The sequence below is a fragment of the Schistocerca nitens genome, chromosome 1 (genome assembly GCF_023898315.1).
Source record: "Schistocerca nitens isolate TAMUIC-IGC-003100 chromosome 1, iqSchNite1.1, whole genome shotgun sequence".
NCBI classification, from domain to species: domain Eukaryota; kingdom Metazoa; phylum Arthropoda; class Insecta; order Orthoptera; family Acrididae; genus Schistocerca; species Schistocerca nitens.
Genome location: NC_064614.1, coordinates 386,652,402 through 386,676,968, shown reverse-complemented (window position 1 = coordinate 386,676,968; position 24,567 = coordinate 386,652,402). Strand labels below are relative to the sequence as shown.

At 42.1% G+C, this 24,567-nt stretch overlaps 1 protein-coding gene and 1 pseudogene across 1 annotated transcript in view; one reads left to right on the top strand and one right to left on the bottom strand.

The window, feature by feature from the left end:
- LOC126249254 (MATH and LRR domain-containing protein PFE0570w) overlaps positions 1 to 24,567 on the top strand; it is a 252,829-nt gene that overhangs the window by 127,817 nt on the left and 100,445 nt on the right. The gene's annotated exons all lie outside the window — the stretch shown is intronic.
- Positions 5,858 to 5,974, bottom strand: LOC126205898 (5S ribosomal RNA; annotated as a pseudogene).

Below are 24,567 nucleotides of genomic sequence, written 5' to 3'. Positions count from 1 at the left end.
ATTGCAGAAGTTCACCGTGAAAACGAAGTTGATTCTCGACGTTTCTGTTTAGAGCTGCCTATCCGCAGTGGCGTAATTCTGTTGAGCTAGTGATGCAGTTCTTACGTGTATTACACCGCCACAACAGTACAGTAAACGAATGATACTACCCGAAGAAATGAACGTCAACAAGAGACGCCTCGGTTACACTCTCAGTGATTCTTACCGTAAATAGTCACAGTTACCAGTAACCCACTGCTAAGTTTTGAATAATGTAAATGTAAATTAAAGTTTGTCAAGATAGTCATGATAATAATTAAAGAATCATCCCAACTTTTACCGGAATGTCTTCAAGACGTATCGAAACAAACTAGAGAGCCTTGGAGTTGATAATTACTGCCATCCTCGATTATGAATTCATTACTTGTGTTGAACAATTTATATCTGGCACAAGTCGCATACGAAGTGCTCGTGCTGACCTACTCTTGAGTGTGTATAAACTGCTTTTAAGTCACACAATCTGCAAAGAACAGAAACAAATACCAGGCGGTATCCAAGAGCTTGTAATTTATAAGACATCACGGAGAAAGAAGACAGTTCTCTGCAGAAAATTAATAATAATCTCTTCTCTGCAGAAAATTAATAATAATCTCTCAACATGTCTTTCGGTCAAAACGAATATCTCAAATGTAGATGGAGCCTTATCTCGCATCTTTTAGTATCATTTTAGCGAATTTTACGTAGTTTATGTATGAAGTTAAAGACTGTTAACGAATCTCCGTATCAAAATATGAAACTTGACGTGATTGGTTGAGACAGTTGTTGAAATGGTATTAAATAAGATAAGTAATTTTATTATTGGTGTCAATAGTTCTTAATATATTCACGGAATTAATTTTATTTCGTAGGAAGTGCTATTAATGAAACAGATACGAGAATATGTCTACTTCTTATCTAATTCTTTATGTTTATTCCCAAAAACAATCACGTACTGTTCGAATAATACTGCATGATTCTTCAACTCACGAGAACACTTATACCGTTTCTGTAACGGCTCTTAAGTAATGACGGCAATTTCGTCAGCTTAATCCATAATTTTAAAGGATCCGCCGGCCGGGGTGGCCGAGCGGTTCTAGGCGCTACAGTCTGGAACTGCGCGACCGCTACGGTCGCAGATTCGAATCCTGCCTTGGGCATGGATGTGTGGGATGTTCTTAGGTTAGTTAGGTTTAAGTAGTTCTAAGTTCTAGGGGACTGATTCCCTCAGAAGTTAAGTCCCATAGTGCTCAGAGCCATTTGAACCATGTTTTTTAAAGGATCCATACCTAACAATAAGGAACATCGTATGGAGTTCCATAGTATTCCTTATCGGATGAGAGAAATGTGCCGCAAATAAAAAGGCTATTCTTAATGAGACGTTATATTGAATATATACTCACTGATTACATAAAATATCCAGGCACATAATACTCTTTATTTACGAGACATTGTTCTCCAAAAAGATCTCTCGTTTTTCAGTGAGGCCTGTTGTTGACACGTTAGTACTGCATCTTTCTGACAAAATGCTGTGTTATTCCTGTGGAACTGCAGTAACGACACTGTTAGTTCTTAACAGACTCGACAATCGACATCGATTTAGTGCTACAAACAAAAACCATTGTTACTAAAAGCGTTTTATCTAAATGTGTATCTTAATGCTGTTGCATGACAGGTACCAATTTTTGTTTCCTTTCAGATATGAATTTCGTCTAAAACTGTACATAAAAGAAAATAACAGTTGCCACCTGCAACGAATCTTCAGGAAAGGAACTGCTGCTCCAGTTCATCATTACTTCTAATTTTTTCTCTTTGGCTGTCTCACAATTGATAACATTATTGCTTAGACTTTCTATTGAAAAAACACAGCAAGTCCGGGTGTTTAGAAAGTGAAAGTAAAAACTAATGAGGCTTTGGCTAGAGTTGAAAGTGTCTTGAGTGTATTGTACATAGGCATCATAGCATTTGTATGGATACAACTAATTACGTACTTTCGTGAAATCGCAGTTAAAAAATTTAAAAAATGTTTATAGTAGAATGAGCGATGGGTAACCAGAGAACTGTACACTGATTAGCCAGAATATGATGACCACCGACCTACTATCGTCATAATCCAGTCCAGGCGATAGCAGCGTCACCTGGCGGGGAATGGCTGCTAGTCGGACACACGCACCGTGAATGTAGCATCAGTGAGCGTGTTGTCCGTGTGTAGAATGGTGAAGGAACGCGATCTATCTGTGTTTCACCGAGGGCAGATTGTAATGTCCTGCAGGCTCGGCACGAGCAGTAAATTGTACGACTTGCCGGGCACTCGCGGACAGCTGTGGTTAGTGTCCTCTACACGTGGTGAAACCAAGGTGAAACCACGCACCAGACGTCGTGGCGTTGGGCGGCCACCCCTGATTGCAGATGTCGGACGTCGTAGTCTGGGCAGACTGCTAAAACACAAGACGGGTGGCGAACTGTGGGGAACTAACATCAGACTTTAATGCTGTGCAGAGCAGAAGTGTGTCTGAACACACTGTGCACAGAACACTCCTAACGGTGGGCCTCTGCGGCCGACGATCTATGCTTGTGTCTCTTTTAACACCACGACATCGACAGGGGTCAAATGGCTCTGAGGACTATGGGACTTAACATCTGAGGTCATCAATCCCCTAGAACTTAGAACTACTAAAACCTAACTAACCTAAGGACATCACACACATCCATGCCCGAGGCAGGATTCGAGCATGCGACCGTCCAGTTCCCGACTGAAGCGCCTAGAACCGCTCGGTCACACGACATCGGCAACTACGATTGAAATGTGGACGTCACCATCGGCACCGGACGTTAGCGCAGTGGTAGAGCGCTGCATGGTCTGATGAACCCCGATACCTTCTTCACCGTGCAGATGGGAGGGCGCGAATCCGTCGTCTTCCAGGGGAACAGCTTCTTGACATCTGTACTGCGGAACGGAGACAAGCTGGTGGCGGCTCCATTGCGCTCTGGGGAACACTCACGTGGGCATCCACGGTCCTGTGGAGCTCGTGCAAGCACCCTGATCGCCAAAAAGTATGGTACCCTGTGGGCAGACCACGTATACCCCTTCAAGACGATCATGTTTCCCGGAGGCAGCGGCAATTTTCAACAAGACGATGAGCCATGTCACAAGGCCAGGAGTGTGGTGGAGTGATTCGAGGAATACAGTGGCGAGTGACAGTTGATGTGCTGGCCCCCCAACTCACCAGATCTGAACCTTACCGAACTCATCTGGGATGTGATTGAACGTGGTGTCACAGCCCATTGTAGCCCACCCGCGCAGTTCAAGGGAATTAGCTGATTTGTGTGTGTAGATGTGGTGCCAAAGCGCTCCAGCGACCTACCAACGCCTCATTGTTTCCATGCCACGACACGTCGCCGCTCTTATCCGTGCGAAAGGTGCACATGCTGGCTATTAGGCAGGTGGTCATAATGTTTCGGCTGATCAGTGTACATATAATAGAGAGACGAAACAAGGAATCCTGTCCGGTTTATTAAGATTTCATTACTCTGGAAGCTGTTTCCCACTGCACTGGTGCCAGTACTACGTAAAATGCACCAGCAGTAAGCTGAAGTCATTTTTCACTTGGGAAACTCTAATAAGCTTACGTGTGGCTCCTTGAGCTCGCTCATATTAAAGAGTTGGCTCTGCGATAGCATCTGTCTTTCTAACTACTCTCCATAGGTTACATCAACACAAATGCGTATCTTTCGCAGCATACTTTGTGAGTAACATTTTTCTGTCACTAAGCTGTGTCGGTAGGTATGTAGTCAACAGAGTTTCATTGAGTGAGTATTTTATATCCTGAAAATATGTTCATGGTAGTCTCGGAATTCTTAGTAAGTTTAGAGCCCTCATTAAAAAACGAATTTATTTTCCGTTGTGAAAATATTTGAGGCACTCAAGTGTATGGACGCGTCTTTCTCTAAGAAGGCCATCCTCTTGCATACCTATGCTTCAATTAGCACATCCATAGTTGGCTCTAGCCACGCAGGGTCTGAAAACAGACAAATACAACCCTGCACCCTCCCATCCGATGGCCAGATACCTGAAATGAATACTTTGAACTACTCGTTGTTGGTGTTTGAGCAGTGAATTCAGTTTAGGCATAATGATTCATCGTTGCAAACTGAGGAAATATAGGAACGTCATACTGATACTGATAAAGCTTTATCTTTTTTATGGTTAGACATACACGCCTAGGATCACCGTAGGGCTCGCTCTGCGATGCATGTATCGGAAACGTTGTCAAAGAATCGCTTATATGTCGTCTTCGGAAGTTTGTAGCTTAGGCAATTCCATCGTGAAAAAGTTCAACGAGCAAACTTTTCTCGGAGCGAAAGAACTTGAAGAGAAAGTTCGGAAACTCGACTGTGCTGCACAGACACAGAAGTTTCTATGCACAAGTCCGCTTGATCAACGCAACACGACTTCAAAGGTAGCGGAATTTTTATGGTGCGGTTTAACTGAAATGCTGCGTTTTATTTGTATCTGCTTCTGGGGTACGAGGTGAGGGCTATATTTGCAGCTGCACCACATCATCTGTTGTCATAACAAACAGGTCAGCCACTGTAAGAACTGCACAACATGAAACACTGAATTCGCATTGGAAGGGAAGAAACCGGATTCAGGTTAGATTACGAGGGGTTAAATTAACTGTATTATGGGTAAAATGGGGACCAGAACTTAGGTAAATATTGCTAATCCTCTGTCTTTTTTTTTTTTTTTTGATTCTCTTAGAACAAATTAATCACTCATTTGGTAAAGTTCCATGTTGTGGACGGAGACGAGCAATCGGGTCCGCCCGACCGACGTGTCATCCTTTGACAATGGCGTCATCGGGTGTAGTACGGAGTGCATGTGGTACGCACACCACTCTCTCAGTCTTTGTTGTGGTTCTTGACCTTGGAATCACAACTAATAGGTCGAGTAGCTCCTCAGGTGGCCTCACGAGGCTGAGTGCACACCGTAACAGTCATCCCACCACGAAAAAGTTCCAGGTAGTTCCAGGAGTCGAATATGGCAATCACCCGCGCTGACAACTAAGCTATGGATGTGAACGGTGACTCATTTACTGAATTAAATTTGGAAGGACATGTAACGTGGTGTTAAAAGACAAGTAACTATACTTGTTTACTTCATACATCCAATCCCAGTCCTTCTTCCAATAGTTGAGAGTAGGGCACAGATTTTAATGAACTAATTAACATCGAAATAAGCAAGCATTTATGACCTAAAATTATTTAAATACGACTTTAAAAATAAAATATAACGTTGTATAATTTATTTAAAACCATTCTTATTTTATGTAGGGGAGAACGGGAGAAGTGACCAGCGTAAGGCATTACTATTTTTTAAGCGGAGTAGCAGTAGGCTGTAATAAATAGAAATGAGTGATGTACAACTATTGATGTATAATATCGAGCAGTTTAATCTCCATAGGGTCCAGTTAAGTACTCCAAACAACATGATTTTAACAAAGTGGTGAAATAGCCACTTTGAGTGACATGAGAGGGCGAAGTGGCCAACTGGCCACTTAGTTTTAAACTCAAAAAATAAGGGATAAAAAACTCTTTTAACGAGCTATTAAATATATTTTATTGTAAAACATAAAAAAAGCACTCCGTCTTCAGGCCACAAGTGGCCCATCGGGACCATCCGACCGCCGTATCATCCTCAGCTGAGGATGCGGATAGGAGGGGCGTGTGGTCAGCACACCGCTCTCCCGGTCGTTATGATGGTTTTCTTTGACCGGAGCCGCTACTATTCGGTCGAGTAGCTCCTCAATTGGCATCACGAGGCTGAGTACACCCCGAAAAATGGCAACAGCGCATGGTGGCTGGATGGTCACCCATCCAAGTGCCGGCCATGCCCGACAGCGCTTAACTTCGGTGATCTCACGGGAACCGGTGTATCCACTGTGGCAAGGCCGTTACCATTATAAAACATAATTCGAAATAAATTGTTAGCGCTTTTTACAAGAAAAGGTCAAACTGCGTTCCTCAAAGTCTGCATAGAGCTCGTGAGCCCTGAGTGAGCAGTAAATTGGCAGTAAACCCACTGCTACTCTGGCCTTGAATTTGAAAATTTTTCTTCGCAGTACACGCACGCACTATCTCCATCGTTGTCGTCCTGTCGTCCAAATTAGTCCTTGTGGGGTTGGATTTCGTGCTCTTCTTATGTTTTTTTATTTATTTATTTTTGCTGCCTTTCATCTCTTCGGCTGCTTTCCTTTTATCCTTCTCTTTACTTTATTTTCTTTCTCTTTCATTATTTGCCGTTTCTAGGTCGCTCTTATATGGACTTGCTGCAAGAATCGTCGCGGAGCCCTTTTCTCGACCGCTGCTTGAACGTTTTCCCATAAAGTTGCCACAAGCCACCGCCCACACAACCACTTTGGTCGCATTGACGTTATTACACAAAGACTGTGTACCACCCTACAATATAACCGAAATTTCAGTGACTATAGTAGTATTACGGAGTCAAGATATGTTACTTCCAGCACAATTTCATTTAAAACACATAAGTCACTTTCCCCGTCCATAATAAATAGTCGAACTGACCGCTTACTTTACATTAGGGTAACTAAAATCCACAAAAATTATTATAACTCTGTGGAGCGGACATGAAGCAGATTAGACTTCATGGGGTGAATGGGCCCTCCAGGGAGGATAAATTAAAGCATTTCCCGCACCAATAACAGCACCTTACAGTCCCAGGACCCCAATGGCTACTATGCGCCATGCCCACTTTCCCCGGTTCTCCCCTGCCATGGAATGAAAAATTCACTTCTGAACAAACTGTTAGTGTAGTACTTACTTTTTGCAATGTTTAACTACCACTTATTTTTGAAATCTCTGCACGTGTCTGAAACAAAAAAAGTACAGTGAAAACAATAACACCTATCAAAACAGTAACACCATGTTTTTTGTTATTGCATACCACCCTCTTAAAGTATTCCAAATTTTCGAAGATATACAGTTGTCGCTGAGGATCGTTTTGTACCTGGAAAATCTCCTTTACACATCACAGGACGTCACAGGAGCGTGATCGAAGGTGGCAAGGTCACTGCAGGCCAGCTTTGGCTCATTATCTTCAGATGTCATGGCATTCCCAGAAAGACTATCACTAATTTTGCACACTGTAGAATATAAAGGATTCCACTGGAGAACACTCTGGAATTTGTTGTTCACTTTGTCAGCCACATGACCCCTAGCTCGACTAAACTCACTCTTCACATGTTGCACAATATCCAGGGCGTCACATAGTTGATTACCAACAATTTTCAGTCATGTGATCACTTTTGATAGCATTGAAAAGTTGGCGTTGATGGATGCCAAGTTTCCGGACTAGGTATCTTTTACAGTTCTGACAGCAACTGATTCATCACTATCAAGATCACAAAACATTGACCATATTTTGGTACAGCTGTTTCAGTAATATTCAGGAGCATTGAGCCAAGAACCCCACGTGTTAGAATGGGCTGAGGAGGAAGGGGCAGCTAAGGTGCTTGTTCCTTGAATTTCTGCACCCGTAGCGGAGCTGTCACATACATTTTTGCTGACACATGAAGTTAATTTGTCCTCAGCACGGTAATCTGAACGCACCTTTTCTGCAACTCTGTGCAAGGCATGTGCGAGGAAGGTGACGTACACCACACTCGGGTAGAGAACCTGAAGTCCCTTCGCAGCTTTAGCCACGTGTGAAGCACCATCTGTTATTAGTAGCAAAACGTCTCTGCTCACACATTCCGGCCACAGTAGCTTCTTAGAGTTGTCAGACAACATGGCAGTTGTCGAGTTGTTTAATCTGTCGAGAGCTTCGCACGTTAGGAGTAACATTTCTCCAGGCCTCCCAACTCTTAGAACACCAACAACATTTGCAACACACTGCCCACACATATCTATGGACATCCACACCCTTACGTCAGTAATACTAGCTCGTATTTTGTTGAGCACTACCTCGTAGAACAGGAATAAATAGTTCGTTCCCAATGTAGATTAATCTAGAACTGAATGTGTTGTGTACTTCTTCACGAACTGTTCGAATCGTGGATTCTTCAGTTTCTCCAATCGTATGTTGCAAGACACCATAATCTCATTCAAGAATGGTTGCAGGCGTTTTTCTGCTACCATTTTGAGCACTTTTCTTCACACAGCTGTTGTGTTTCCCGTTATTACAGTGTTGTTGCGAATGAAAGGGCTTTTCTGCACTAACGTTAACTTCACATAGTTTAAAAAATAAGATTTCTTCCGCAGTGCTAAAGAACCTCTCTCCACAATAGCGAGCTAAACCTCGCAACTTCATGCAGTTGGGACACTTTACTTGCAGTATGTTGTATCTATTTGACTTTGTATCCAAACTGAATTGTATGAGCACGTGTGCAGTGTTCATTGCGTCGGCAGCTGTCTTTGTTGGCTTTGGGATCGTATTGTCCATCACACGCAACAATGTCTGCGTCAACGAACCGACTAGTGTTTTGCGATGCTTGTCTACGTTAGTCCTAATAAATCAAGCTTTGTTGTAATTGTTGCGTTGATTCGTGACAGTATCACCTGAAACAGTGTCACGTGAGCAACATATTCATGTTTATATTCTTGCATCATCATAGAAACGACCAATAAATGCATTTTCGGAAAACGTTGACCGAAATATCACCTATGATGGCAAAAGTTGGCAAAAAGATGAATTATTACTAAAAAAGTTGTAAATGTGACTTTATATGCACATTAAAAGTACATTTTTCTGCACTACAATATCTCGATTCGTGCATGAATTGTTGCAAAATTCATCCTAAAATTCAGGAAATAAAATGACTTCTCATTAAAATAAGGGGCCAAGTTATGCGTGAAAGTCAATTTCTGTTTGTTTCGCTTGTGTTTTTATTACGACATCTGAGATAGATTATCTTTTAAGAGTATATGACACTTGAAGCAACCCGAATATTGTATCATTTTATAAACAAACAAATTGTGGATCACGGTTTTGTCATTTAACAGTTTGGTATGACTTATATTACTGCACCCACGTGACTATCCATCACTGCTTCGTCGTTCTGCCAAGATTAATAATCAATTTACATATCACCGACATTTTCTTAGGCATAGCTGTTTTGTGACAAATTCATCGGGGTCCTTGCACCACAGGATCCAGTGTGTCGTGGATTAAGACTAACAAATGTGTTACGTTGTAAGCCCAGCGGTAGGAGAGCATCTGGCTGAGACTTTGCAAACTAACTTGTGACGTTGTCGTGGAGATATGGATCGTCCATTTATCTGGAGTGCACGCCTCCGTAGCCAAGTGGTCAGAGTGCCTAGCTGCTGTGCGGACGACCCGGCTTCAATTCCTGATACTTACAAGGAATTTTCCTTGGTGCGAGGACTCGACTGGATTGCGTTCAGCTTCGTGATGCCAATTGAGCAGCTACTAGAGTGGGAAGCAGCAGCCGCAAAATTAGGGAAGCTGGAAATGGCCGGGATAGTGGTGCCCCCTCACGCCATATCTGAGTGAGGCCAGTGGCAGGAGATGACACAGTGGCCGGCCGGTACTGAATGGCTTGACAGAGCCTGTAGACGGAGCTGCAGTGTAGGTCTGCTGTGAAGGGCAGGAGTTGTTGTAGCTTGTGCAAACGCTCTCATCTCTGACGATCGGTTTGCTCTTCAGAATACTTTGCTTCAAGCAGAAAAAGACGTGCTGCAGATGAATAGATATCACGATGTTGTAGGTACTTAACGCAAATAGCAGTATCAGTCATATGTCGTAACCAGCGGCGCTTGTTGGATGAACTTTTCATAGCCAAACCTATGGTTACAAAGGATTCGCACTATCTATGAACAACAGAAGGCTGGATATTCATCATGAACATTCAACCTCTGTGACAGATTGGCCTTTCTCCAGTCTACCAATGGCCTTCAATCGCAGTTAGTCCAGTAAATACCATCTTGGTATAATCACCAAATTGGCTAGCCCGGTTGTCTTCTATCGCTCTCTCAGCATCGTCAGCCTACTTTCTAACATGAACTGTTGGGTAAGTGTAAATAAATTACAGTGCTGCATGTTTGCACGAGGTAGATTTCTATTACTGTGCAGGGTAAAACTTTCTTATCTTTCATGTCAACTACGAGTATAGTATGCTTTACTGCAATAGCTTGCGTTTAATGTTACAGCAACCAGCCATGGGGTATTAGTGCGCGAATGGTTTTCGATATTCAGCTGTGTCTTAGAGTCGTGAAAATTTTTTTTGAAATCCCGTGGTAGTGGACGACTTACTGTACTACAGACTTGTACGAGAATAGGCTTTCGCGGCCAGAGTCCATTTCACTAAGATTCTTCTGAGTGTATTGGCGCTTCATGATATGATGAAACCATCGATGTATCGGGTACTATTACAGAAAGCGTTTATCAGTGTGACTACAGACTTCTTCTTGCACTCTGTCAGAAGCTTAAACGGCTGAGCTTCTGAGCCATCTTATAGCAAAGGATGTGCAGGTTTGTTTCCAGCAGTGGAAGGCCAATATGTGGACTTGATTCAAATGCGTCCTATCTTCAGTGCGACCACCACTAGTTGAATATATTCCATTAGTACAGAGATTTCCAACACCAGTCTCGTCTGTTTTTTGCCCGACGTGGTAGACTTACACTTCCTCTTTGTTGTTCGAGTTTGAATAAACTTATCACAGTTTAACACAGTCCAAGTTCGAGTAACAGTCGCGTGTTAATACGCCTTGACCAATAGGTCCTCTTTAATGTGACTAGTCTCTTTTCTTTTTTGACTGAGCATTTGAGGTGTTTGCCATAGAAATTTTAAGGAAACCTTCGTCTTTCCCGGATGATATGTTTAAACGTTCCACTGAATAATTCGAAGGAAAATGCAGTTCACAAACACTTTGTACCTACTTATCACATTACAGGTTCCTTATTATCATCTAGGCAAACTATAGATACCCTTGAATCTAGGTTGAGATCCTGTGACCTCTAACTGTAGATACATACAGTCGGTATTACAGCCATGTCTTTGCTCTAACCAGAATATCCCAGCAGGCCTGAAAGAAAGACTTGTAAAAAGCAGGTAAAACATTTGAGTCAGTAGCGATTTTTTTTCTGTTCGTGGAGAAGATTTGAGCTAAACTCGTATAGAAGCAATGGTGATTTACGTATTAAACTTTCTAATTAATCGAGATAACAACTTTTTACTCTGCTGAATCTGAAACCAAAGTGTTGTTCTGTAACGTACCCCGTTTCCATTTTGTATCTATCTAGCTAAAATTAAATCTTGTAAGTCGTTGTTACCGATGTTTGAATCGCTTTCGCAATTTGACTATTTGCTCTATGTTTTGCCAACACATAATGCAGTCAGGATTCAGTAAATTGCTTGAACCTTATCAGTGGTCAACATATCATGAAATGATTTGTAGTATTATCATAAGACAGTAGTAGTTTTAGTCAGTCCCTCCAGTCTCTTTCCCAACATTTAAGCACAACAGTTTGCCTAACTTACAGGGGCGTCAGTGAGCTCTAACCCTCACTACAGAAAAAGGATGTTATTTGTAGGTAACGCAGAAGGTCTAATTACTGTTTTGGATTTCCGTGTTTATTCACTTTTACCATTTCGAGAATATACTCTTCGCACGAATTCTTTTCTAAAGAATTACTTTCATTCCAAAATTCTCCTGTAATGACAGGAACTAGACGCAATTCAGCAAGATCGCGGATTAAGGAATCGAGTTATCGGACTGCGTAATGATAACGTAGAATCTATAAAGTGGTGTATTATTTACCTGGGAAAACAATTTAGAAAAGGAATAAAATTTATGTGAGGCGAAATATATGGAGCGTAGCTATAACTGACGCGCCTCACTATAAAGTGAGGACAGGTATCCTTTGTCCACTGGGCGTGGAGTATCTCAGTTCTTCATCTCTCAATATGCTGTCAAATTGTGTCCAAGAAATCTGCTCTTGTGGCCGTAACGTACACAGATGTATCAAACTCATGGGATAGCGATATGCACATGCACACAGGGCGGTAGTACCGCGTACACGAGATATAAAAGAGCAGTGGCGGAGATGACATTTGTACTCAAGTGATTCATATGGAAAGATTTACAACGTAATTATGACCGTGCGGTGGGAATTAACAGCCTTTCAGCGCGTAATCGTGGTTGGAGCAAGACGCATGGGAGATTCAATATTCCGTGGTCTTCAGTGTCAAGAGTGTGCTGAAAATACCAAATTTCAGGCATTACCTCTCACCACAGTCAACGCAGTGGCCGACGGCCTTCAATTAAGGGCCGGGAGCATAAGGGTTTGCGTAGAGTTGTCAATGCTAACAGACAAGCAACATTACTTGGAGTGTCCGCGGAAATCAATGTTGGACGTACGTCGAACGTATCCGTTAGGACAGTGCGGCGAAATTTGGAGTCGATGAGCAATGGCAGCAGAAGACCGACGCGACTGTCTTTGCTAACAGCACGAAATCGCCTCTCCTGGGCACGTAACCATAACGATTGGACCATAGACGAACGGAAAAACGAGGCATGCTCAGATGAGTCCCCATTACAGTTGGTAAGAGCAGATGGTAGAGTTCGAGTGTAGTGCAGACCCTACGAAGCCATGGACCCAAACTGTCAGCAAGGCACTGTGAAAGATGGTGGTGGCTCAATAATGGCGTCGTTTATGTTTATATGGAATGGACTGGGTCCTCTGGTCCAACAGAACCAACTAAGGCCATACGCAGTCATTTATGGACTTCCTGTTCCCAAACAAAAATGAAAGTTTTATGTATGACAGTGCGCCATGGCACTGGGCCACAATTAGTCACGATTGGTTTGAATAACAGTCTGGACACTTCGGGGTAATGATATGACCTCCCAAATCGCCTAACATGAATCCCATTGAACATTTTTGGGACATAATCGAGAGCTTAGTTCATGCACAAAATCCGGCACTGGCAACACTTCCGCAATTACATGCGGCGAGAGAGGGAACATGGTTGAGTATTTCTGCAGGAGACTTCCAATGACTTGTTGAGTCCATTCCTTATCGAGTTGCTGCACTGCCTCCTGGAAAAGAACGTCGGATACGAAATTAGGAAGTAGCTATCCCACGACTTTTGTCACCTCAGTCTACTATAACAATTGAAACGCAAGGTATGTTGAAACGAAGTCAGGGGCTTGTAGATAATGGCTGCAGTGTTACCTAGCCAGTAAACGGCGATCTTTGATGCTCACATCTCGTTATCCTTACCATCGCAGGATGTGTGTGTTTGAATGCTACCGTTGTTAAAACGAGAAGTTTCTCCCCATTCTTCCTAATCGGACCTTATAGTGGCCACGAGGATGGCTGAATGAATACTAATGTAGAAAAATTTCGCCAGTAAGGCCAGGTAGTAACTAAGGAACTGTTTATATCGTCGGCCCCAGACCATTACAGATGAAACTGCTCAAACTTCTCGCATTATCGCAAGCTGGACTATTTAAAATGTAGGTCTCTCTTCCACAGTTGGTTGACTGGGGTAGGTCTGGGACATGCAAGTCACCGAAGTTTCCAAGTGAAAGTCTTGCAGCTGACCATTTAGTCTCACGAAATTATTATTATTATCATTTTGCTTTCCCACAGAATCTCTCCTGTATCTTTTGCTGGACTAGCACTCCTCGAAGGAACGATGTATTGGACGTTGACGCTATTCTTCCAGGTCAGTATTCCATATCAGCTATGAGAGTCGCTGATGATATTGGTATCTTCAGTCTAAAGGAGGAATCACTGCAGTGTCTGTTAAATGGAATAAACTATCTACAGTGAAGCGACAGAAGTCATGGAATAGCGATATACATATATACAGATGGCGGTAGTATACACAGGGTACACTAGTCATGGCATGGCTATAGCATGGCATACACGAGGTTCAAAAAGGGCAATGCGGTGGCGGAACTATCATTTGTACTCGGGTGATTCAAGTGGACAGGTTTCCGACGTGATTACGGCTGCATGACGGGAACTAACACACTTTGAACGTGGAATGATAATTGGAGCATTTACATAAAGCTGTCGGTGCTAACAGACAAGTAACACGGCATGAAACAACCGTAGAATGTATGATGCACAATGACAATATGCGGTAGGACAGTGCGACAAAATTTGGCGTTAATGGGCCATAACAGCAGACGATCGACACCAGTGCCTTAGCTAACAGCACGACATCGCCTGCAGCGTCTCTTAGGTTCGTGACCATATCGGCTGACCCCTAGACGACTGGAAATATTTGGCCTAGTCGGATGAGTCCCGATTTCAGTTATTAAGAGCTGATGATTGGGTTTGAGAGTGGCGCAGGTCCCACGAAACCATGGGCCCAAGTTGTCAACGAACCACTGTGCTAGCTAGAGGTGCCTCCATAATGGCGTGGGCTGTCTTTACATGGGATAGACTCGGTCCTCTGGTTAAGTCGGCTAATTGGGGATCATTTGCAGCCATTATTGTCTTCTTGTTCCCAAATAACGGTGAGGATTTTATGGATGACAATGCGCCATGTCATCGGGCCACAATTGTTCACGATTGGTTTGAAGAACATTCCATACAATTCGGACGAATGATTTGGCCACACAGATCACCCAACATGAATCCCATCGAACATTTATGAGACGTAATCCAGAGATCAGTTCGTGCACAAAATCCTGCACCATCAACACATTCTCAATTATGCACGGTCCTAGAGGCAGCGAGGCTTAATATTTCTGCAGGCGACTTCCAAGACTTGTTGAGTCCATTCCACGTCGAATTGCTGCACTGTGCGGGGCAAAAGGGAGTCCGACACGATATTAGGAGGTATTCCGTGACCCTTGCCACTTTAGTGTAATGAGCACACAATATGGCTTGAGAGAAAACAGAAGAAAGATGAAAGCAGTGCGGACTAGCAGATATAAAGTTGCCGACAGACTATATATGAAAACTGAGGACCAGGAGGTATAGGAAGTTAAGGAATTCTGCCACCTAGAGAGCAAAATACCTCATGATGGACAGGGCAAGGAGGGCAGAATAGTAAAATTACCACTGACTCAGAGGCCATTCTTGGTCAAGAGACATCAACTGGTGTCAAATATAAACTTCAATTTGAGGAAAAAATTTCTCAGAATGTACATTTGGTGCGCAGCATTATATTATAGTGAAACTTGGGCTATGGGAAAACCGGAACACAAGAGAATCGAAACGGTTGAGATGTGGTGCTAGACACAAATTTTGAAAATTAGGTGAACTGATAAGACAAGGAAAGAGGAGGTTCTCCGCAACATCGGTGGGGAAACGAATGTATGAAAAACACTGACAACAAGAAGGAACAGGATGGCAGAAATTGGTTAAGACATCAAGGTATAATTACCATTGTACTACGCGGAGGGCAGAAACTGAAGGGGAAGACGTAGAATCGAATATATCTAACAAATTATAACGCTCAGTCAAGTCCTACGCTGAAATAACGAAGTAGGCACAGAAGATAAATTCGTCTCATGAAAGAAGTAAGAAGACTTAAGTCCCAATAAAAGAAAAGAGCTTGCCAACAGGACCTCCAGGAGAGATTATGAGCAACTTTGGAAAGACAAAGGATGTTGTTGGTGATTTGGAGGTGGCCTTGAAGCGTTCCTGGTATCTCAGTCAAAGAAACACACTCAGTGCAAGGGTCGAGATCAAATTCCGGTCCGACACAATGTTTTACTCTTTAAAAAGTATTGCCACTCACGGATATTTCATAAACCGTTAGACTGAAATACACTGTTATGAAACATTCACCAACCTCAAAATTTATACCCCAAATGTTTAGTAATACAACAAACAAGCTTTTAACAATATCTACGGGGATGATTTCATCACATCCAAGCATCTTTGCCCCTGACAACATTTCCCGATTCAGAAGAGTGCGTAAATATACATTCAACAACATGCTCGGTGAACTGACAGCTTCTGAGTTCCGATAAAGACGTGCACATTCCGGATTAAATTAAATATATTGAATCCTGGTGTCCAATTCGTATTTGTGAAGTTACGTACTTCAGGATGAAACTTCACATATTTATCCACACAGATACTGCATTTGAAAAACTACTTGCGCCTGATGGCAATGAATTAGCAACAATCGAAAGTAGTAGCAATAATGAAGCTGGTACAACATGACTTGCAATATATACTTTAAGCAGACACCACACAATTTTCCTTTGGATTCTGTCATGCAACACTTACGGATTCACAAGTGGAACGAAGTTCTTGCATTACTAATTCGTACGAATGCTTGTAAATTAACGGTTTGTAGTCTTATTCTTGAAAATGAAACAAAAATCATCTACCTATATTCCACATTATGTTTATAGGTGATAAAAATATGCAATGTCCGCTCGTGTTTCCTACAAATCGTTGCATAATTTTTTCACAAAAATACAGATAAAAGAAGTTTGATATTCTGTAGCTGAACCCGTCTCTCGTGTTTCCTACAAATCGTTGCATAATTTTTTCACAATAGTGGGCTTCTAGAAAGAATTGGTTTTGTGGCTCGTGGCGGTTTCAGTCTAGGAAATATTAATTTATTAATGCATTGAACAGCGAACACACATAAATGCTATGAGAACCATGGAAAGATGTATACAGGAGAGCGTACAAATCATGTAATGCACCAAAGACAATAATTCAGTCAGGCACAGTTTGTAGTTTACAACATTCCCGCTAGAATGAATGCCGGCTCAAACTAATAATCTAAAGTGGTCGATTGCCTGATAATGCCGTGACTCTGCTGTTTGATGGATCAGAGTCAAATAACTCTTTAGAGCCATAAGAAACCTACTCTTACCTCTTCAGTGTTTTAGGTATTCTGGAAGAACGTCTCATTTTATCCTACGTTTCCTTAGTGTTTGCAATATTCTGGACATGCATGAAAATCGACGGATGTACGGATGAAATCATCTTTGCTCTTGCGGTGCATATGTTCATTTCATCTGCAATTTCTCCCGAGATGCATCTTCACAATTGTTCGCGTTGTAGGTGTCTTCATCCCTAACTGCGTCATGCTACAATTACCCCCTCTCAAAACTTTATCTGTCGGTGGCAACGAGCTGGCATTGGGTAAGCCATAAAATTCGCGTTTACTTTAGAATCGCGAAATTAAATTCCGACGGCTTTAATTAATGCATGCCGACGAACCCCGTCCTTGTTCGCCTGACCCCTTTGTCTGTCCGTCTCTACCTCCTTCCTCTCTCCGTCCATCTCCTTTTCTTCCCTATCTGTCCATCTCCTCCTCCCGCTCTCTCTATCTATCTCCTTCTCTTCCCATGTTGTCCAAGTCTCCTCCCCCTCTCTCTGTTCATCTCCTCCTCAATCTTGTCTGTGTCCGTTTCCTTTTTCCCGTTTTCTGTCTGTCCATCTCGTGCTACCCCTTTCGCTCTCCACTTTATGACCCATACCCCAATAGAAGGTTGCTCGTTCTTAGCCCCACAGTATTTCTTTCCAGATGGTATGTAGTATGTGCACCAAGTTTCGTTGAAATCGATCTAGTGATTTAAGATAAGTTTCATATTTGTGGTTTTGCTCGTGTATGCACATTTCATATATGTTTCACTCGTATTTAGTATGTTTCATATGTCTTTGTACATATTGTTCACCTGTATCTCTAGCGAATTTCGCGCTGCAGTTTTCTTGCAGCTCAGTGGTATGACGTCATACTTCTAAACTATGTGTTGTATAATGATATAATTTTGTAGGTACATTCATCGGCACATTTGGATTCACCCTGTGAAGTATGTACGAATAGATTCAGTGGAAAAGAAGTAATAAATTTAAACGTCATGCAAGATGCGGCAATTTTTCACGCACCTCAGTGTTTATGACGCCTTATTTATTGAACTATGTGTCCTACATTGATATAATTTTACAGGTACATTCAGAAGTATATGTGAATACTGTCTGAAAAATGTATCGTGAAAATAGTTAATAGTAAAGAAGTAATAAATTAAAGAGTCTTGCCTGGTACGGCAGTTTTAGTACTTGAACAGCGAAAATGTAGAAAGCGATAAACTTTTTTTCGTTTTCTCACTTTGAGGGTGTTGCCAGCTAGGAAGTTTCGTAAAAGTATGAAATTATGTGTAAAGCTGCTCAAACACTGGAAGAATAAACTCTGGGTATTTGCACGTGGTGGGCTACACTTCTTTTTCAGCTCCACCCCGAAATCTTTGATAGGTATGTTGTTTTTATCTCGACAGCGATTTTTTTCATACAGTAACTGATATATTTATCAAGTTGGGTTGAAGTCGATCCAATGGTTTAGGAGGAAATATGGAACAAACATACATACGTAAATACATACAGTGTTTGTAACGTGTTTGGATGTGGATTTGCATAGTGAATGCACTTAAAGCAAACATTTGAAACGTAGAGCAGACCAGACATAGCAATGCATGTACAATGTCAAAGATAAAAATGCAGTTACGCATAAATTCCAATTTGCAGCCGGCCGAAGTGGCCGTGCGGTTAAAGGCGCTGCAGTCTGGAACCGCAGGACCGCTACGGTCGCAGGTTCGAATCCTGCCTCGGGCATGGATGTTTGTGATGTCCTTAGGTTAGTTAGGTTTAACTAGTTCTAAGTTCTAGGGGACTAATGACCTCAGCAGTTGAGTCCCATAGTGCTCAGTGCCATTTTGATCCAATTTGCAACAGGTTTAAAACACGCGTTCGTTTTAAATCAAGTCCTTATGAAGCAGATTTCCGTTTCGCGACGTTATTACGTCTGCTAGAGGAGCCGAAAGCGTTGACGTCTTAGCAGTGAGGTTACATGAAAGAGAACAGGGAAATTTCCATCGGAATACAGAGCGTAGTGCCACAATTAGCGCCAGCGCCAGAGGACCTGGAATGTCAGAGGTCGCGCTACTCGCGAGATTGCAACACCCCTCACCCCTCACCCCTCACCCCTTTCCGTCCCGCCCCCCCCCCTTTCCAGCCACACCACGCGCTCCGCCACGCCCACTTCCTGTGCGAGGTCGCTTCAGTGCCACAGGGAACCGATAGTTCAATCCCAGACACGCGCCAGTGCACACGTGTATTAAGTCACAGGCGATTTGTAGCCCATCCTCGATGTTATTCACTCTGCGTATTGAGCAAGCAGTGAAGGAAACCTAGGAGAAATTTGATGAGGATGCTTAAGTTCAAGGAGAAGAAATAAAAAAAAATTCAAGTTTGCTGATGACATTGTAATTCTGTTAGACAGCAAAGGACTCAATATACAGTTGAATGTAATGAATAGCGTCTTGAAAAGAGGTTACAAGATGTACATCAACAAAAGTACTCCTAGGTGATAAAAGCCATGGGATAAGTCCTGATATCTTGTTGGACTTCCTTTGCTCGGTGTCGTCAGCACCTCGGCCTGGCATCGACTTAACAAGTCGGAAGTTCCCTGCAGGAATCTTGAGCCATGCTGCCTCGGTAGCCGCCCATTATCGCGGAAGTGTTGCAAGTGAAGGATTTTGCGCACGAACTGACCTCTGTATTATATCCTATAAATGTTCTATTGCATTCATATCTGGCGATCTGGGTGGTCAAATCAGCCGCTCGATATGTCCAGATTGTTCTTCAAACTAATCGCCCGGTGACATGGTGCATTACATCCAAAAAAATTCCAACGTTGTTTGAGAATGTGAAATCCATGAATGGTTGCAAATACCCAAACACAACCATGCCCAGTCAATGATCGGTACAGTTGGAACACAGGTCCCAGTCCATTCCGTTCTAAGACAGCCCACACTATGATGTAGCAGCTTGCACAGTGCCTTGTTGACTACTTGGGTCCATGGCTTCGTGGGGTCAGCCATTATCAACTGGAATGGGCTCTCATCTGACCAGGCTACAGCTTTCCAGTCACCTACGGTCCAGTAGATACGGCCACAAGCTCAGGAGAAGCGCTGCAGGCGATGTCGTTCTGTTAGCAAAGACACTTGTGTAGGTCGACTGCTACCACAACCCATTAACGCCAAATTTCGCCGCACTGTCATAACTTCGTCGTACGTCCCAAATTGATTTCTGTGATTTTTTCACGCAGTGTTGCTTGTCTGTTAGCACTGATAAGTCTACACGAATGCCGCTGCTCTCGGTCATTAAGTGTAGGCCGTCGACCACTGTGTTGTCCGTAGTGAGATGTAATGCCTGAAATTTGGTACTCTCGGCACAATCTTGACACTGTAGATCTCGGAATACTGAATTCCCTAACGATTTCCAAAATGGAATGTCCTATGCGTCTAGCTCCAACTGCGACTCTGTGCTCAAAGCCTGTTAATTCCCGCCGTGCGGCCATAATCACGTTGGAAATCTTTTCTCGTGGATCACCTGAGTAAAAGTACCAGCTACGTCAATGCACTATCCTTTTATACCCTGTGTACGCGATACTACCGCTGTCTACATATGTGCATGTCGCTATCCCATGGCTTTTGTCACCTCAGCGTAAAATAAAAGCTATGGAATGTAGTCGCATAAAATCATGCGATGCTGAAGGAGTTAGATTAGGGAATGAGACACTAGAAGCGGTAAATGAGTTTTCTTACATGGCCAGCAAAATAACTGAACATGGCAGATGTAAAAAGGATATAAAATACAGATTGGCAAGAGCAAGAAAATGTAGCCTTCTACGAAAGTGAAACGTGGAATATAGACAGTTCAGACAAGAAAAGAGTAGAAGCCTTTGAAATGGTGGTGTGACGAAGAATGCTGAAAATAACCTCGGCAGACTCAGTAACCTACGAGGGGGCAGTAACTTCAACTGAGGAAAAAAGAAATGTACTGCACAGCTCGACTAAAAGAAGGAATAGTGTGATATGGTATATCCTGAGATTTAAGGAGTCGACAATGTGGTAATGGAGGAAATTGTGGGAGACAGAAATGCTAGAAAGAGACCAAGGCATAAAAACAGTAAGCATCTGGATATAGGTTGGAGCAGTTATTCAGATATGAAGAGGCTTACACAGGATAGAGTTGCATGGAGAGCTGCGTCAAACCATTCTTCAGACTGAAGACTACAAAAATATCGTCATTGTATTCTCAAGAGCATAAAGAACTTTTCAAAATATGGATTGTTTCATTTCAGAAAGCATCTCTACCTTCCCACGCAGAAACAGAAAAAAGATTTAAGAAAATCGGTGTTCACTGATGTACAAGAGACCTTCAGATGGGCCAGCTGACATGTTGTCAAGGTTGTTTCGACTACGATGCAGAAGTTTCACTGGGAAGCCCTTACACATCCTACACACAGTCCCAATCTCCATATTTCCATGTTTTTGGAGTCCTCAAGAAAGACATTCGTGCCTATCACTAGTTTTGGACGAGGAAGCACGCCTGGGTACACCATGGTTCCGTAATTAACCGCAAACATTTTTCCTTGAAGGCAAAGACCGTCTTTTCTCATTAACAGTTATAGTGATTACTTTTGAAATAATAAACAGGTTACTTATATTTTTCCATCTGTCTCATTTTCATTTGACTGTCCCTTATAGGAGATGGTCAGTACAACATACAAATAAAGATAGAAAGATAGAACTGTATTTTTTAGTATTAGAAGATGGAAAATGGCTGTTGTAATAATGGTATCTCAAGAAGACTAGATACATAACATGAACATTTATGTTAGTGACAAGATGAAGTTGAGGACTAGTGAACAAAATATAGGTAACGAAATTTTTCATTGCACAAATAATTCGAAATGCAAGTTCAAACACTGATTTTAGGACGTCTAGAGTCATGCGACTTAATTACTACGAACAGCGTATCACGTACGTCAACACGGTCTGCAAAAGAGATCACATGTTGAAGTTCCACTACACAATGTCAATTGCAAGAACGTATACAAAAAGTTATAAAATTAGATAATTAGTTTTTTTGTCATGCTTGCCGGTGTGGCAGAGCGGTTCTAGGCGCTTCAGTCTGGAACCGCGCGACCGCTTCAGTCGCAGGTTCGAATCCTGCCTCGGGCATGGATGTGTGTGATGTCCTTAGGTTAGTTAGGTTTGAGTAGTTCTAAGATCTAGGTGACTGATGACCTAAGAAGTTAAGTCCCATAGTGCTCAGAGCCATTTGAACCATTTTGTTATTGAAAACCATTACGGAGTTTAATAGAACAAGAGAGTAAGTTCTTAGGCCAGGACGATGGGATCACAGATTTACTTCAAACTTTGTACACCTTTAGTGGGCCATTAAAGCAACATAATGCGCAAGTAGTAAGGTGCACTACTCTGGCAATTCCAAGAAAATCACAAGAGAAGTTTTACGCGTCTGTTTAATAACTGATGTATCTGTGTGTAGCGTTAGAGCTTCGTAAGACACACGTGTATGAGGCGACGGTTCGAATCACCTTCATTTTTGTAGTACAAGTAGTACAAGTGTAAATTCTGTGATATTTAAAAAAATTGCACTTACACTATTCGTTCTTCCTGCATTAGCAACGTCTCACCGCTGCGCACGTTAACCGCCAAATTAGGGCTGCCTCTGAGTCTGCTTCTCGAGGCGTCGAGCTCCAAAGTAGTCCCGGGTACCTTACCAGACTGAATGTACAAGGGATTTTTCTCAAATCATGACCGGCATGCATTTTCACGAAAACTATGCGTTTTTTTCTTTTACTTGACGATAGTTATAAATATGTTTGTTCTAATAATTAAATTTAATTAAAATTAGTAAGTAGTCAAATAACATGAAATTCACTAAAATTTCATGTAAACACACGTAGTTTATTTATTATACTATCTCTCAAATGTCCTATAAATTAGATAATATGATCAGTGTTGAAAAAGATATAGATTAAAAGTTAAGTGCGTGCGATAGTCGAACCATTGCTTCGTGCTCGTCTGTGTTACAATACTCGAACGCTAACCACATTTTTTATCTCATTTTGTTCGTTATTGGTCGCTGTATTTGTTGCGGGCGGACGTTCCATGACGCTTCTTCAAGTTTATCGTTGATCGATTCATTCACTTTTTTATTACAGAGAGCAGCTAACGCTCTGACCGAACATGTTGAGTTACCGTGACGGACCACTTGACCACCACGAACTCTAACGCTAGTCATATAATAGATGCATAAAACTTCTCTTGCGATTTTCTCGGAATTGACAGGGTAGTGCAACTTACTACTTGCATATTATGTTGTTTTCATGACCGAGTAAAGGTGTAGAAAGTCTGAAGTAAATCTGTGGACCCGCGTCGTGGCCTTCCCTCGTTAGTGAGAGTACACAAGCACAATGGACAGAAATTTGTGCACCCCAGGAGGCATGCCGCAAAAGCTGTGTAACACCCCCCTTACCCTTGATAATGTCCCCGATTCGGCGAGGAAGAGTTGTAACCTCCCCCTCACTTATCGACCTTAATTACAGTGAAAAATTAAACCGCGTGCACCTAATGGGAATTTGGGAAAAGCAATCGTCACCGAAGTTAATTTGTCGGTAAAGAGGGAGGAAAGGGTTACATATAAATGAAAGGAAAATTGCACATGAAATTGATGGAAATTAATTTTGAGAAAAGGGTAAAATTAATAAAGAAAGTAAATGTGCGGTCGTTACGTTATCAATTAATTGGCGTTAATTAGATATTTGAGATTTGGGGAAAATTACGGTCGCCAGTCCTATGGACAACTACTATAATAACTGAAAATGAAAGATTAATGGACATATAATTAGCACTAAAAGTGTGGCAACTGAAGGTTGACACGTGTCGTGTGAAAACTGAATGTTTGTGAGAAGTTATAAATTTCGCTACACTCTGACTTAATTTAGCAAAAGAATTAATTAAACCGGAAAATTGAAAGTTAATTTAGTGACTGAAATTAGTAGTGAACTTTGTTTCCGAAGCACTACGAAATTCAATAAAACAAGGTTAGTCTTGGGCTACCTCAACAACTACTTGAATCTACGCAATTTAGAAATAAGAGATTTAACTTTGAACCTGAATTAAATGATTCTGAACAATTAACAATAGTAAAATTTAGTACGTACCAAGCTGAGCTGCAGTCACAGGTAAGCTAAAATATGGTAACAAAACTCGCACTCTTCATTTGTGCTTGTGTAATCTAAATATTCTGCCATCTATGAATACTTTAACTGAACTTTGAAATTATAGCAGTGAAATAGAATGATATTACTTTAATGCTGGCGTTTGAATTTCAACGACGCTCGGGTTCATTCCGGAAAAGGAAGGGACCTTGCTTGGTAATGCCATTGGGACAATGAGCAACAAATGTTCATGCTAAGTTGCTGTAAGTTTAGTTATGTAAATGAAACAGTTCGAAAAGCTGAGGTCTGCCATACAGTTCTAAAACTTTACGTGCTTCCAGTCTTCCTTGTTGGTTGATTGAAGGTTTGAAGCCGTCGATCGAGGATGTAGTGACAGTCACTCATTGTCGGCCGTCGCAGTTGCAGAAGCTGGATATTGGCGCGCCTCCTTCTCGACACGGTCACCAGACGAAACGGTCTCTTGATGTGCGCCAGCTAATGCTTCCCGTCCGCGACACCGTCTCAGAAACTATCTTAGCAAATCGAG